The sequence below is a fragment of the Suricata suricatta genome, chromosome 11 (assembly GCF_006229205.1).
Source record: "Suricata suricatta isolate VVHF042 chromosome 11, meerkat_22Aug2017_6uvM2_HiC, whole genome shotgun sequence".
NCBI lineage: Eukaryota > Metazoa > Chordata > Mammalia > Carnivora > Herpestidae > Suricata > Suricata suricatta.
Window position 1 is genome coordinate 52722654 of NC_043710.1, and position 510 is coordinate 52723163.

The following is a 510-nucleotide window of genomic DNA, read 5'->3' on the forward strand; positions in this document are numbered from 1 at the left end:
TACTACCAGCTTGTAAGACATATTCTATTTATTCTTCAAAGGGCTCAGTGAAATATATAATAATATTGATTACATTTTAGAGATGAAGAAACTGAGACCTAAAGACATATAGCCCATCAAAGGCCAGCCATAGAACATGGCTCAGGGGTGAAATTTGAATCCAGGCTTTCTGCATCCTACATGTCATGCTCTTCACTAGTGTATTAACACCCTGCCAAGAGCCTCTAGGAAAAATATTATAAGATCAAAAGTAAAAACTGAGTCATCATGTTTATATATCATGCCTTAAAAACAGAGTGTTGGCTTTCTTAGAGGATACTTTAGTTTGTTTTCTTCATTCATAGTTAATAGTTCAAAAGATTGGGATAGATATGTCAGGTCATGTAAGCCAGAGGTCAATATTTAGTATTGGACAGCCAATAGCACAGCTTCAAGGATTTGGGTCATTTGACAATTCATTATAGGAAATAGGACTTTGGAAAACCTGAAAAATTGAGGCAGAGCTTCTTA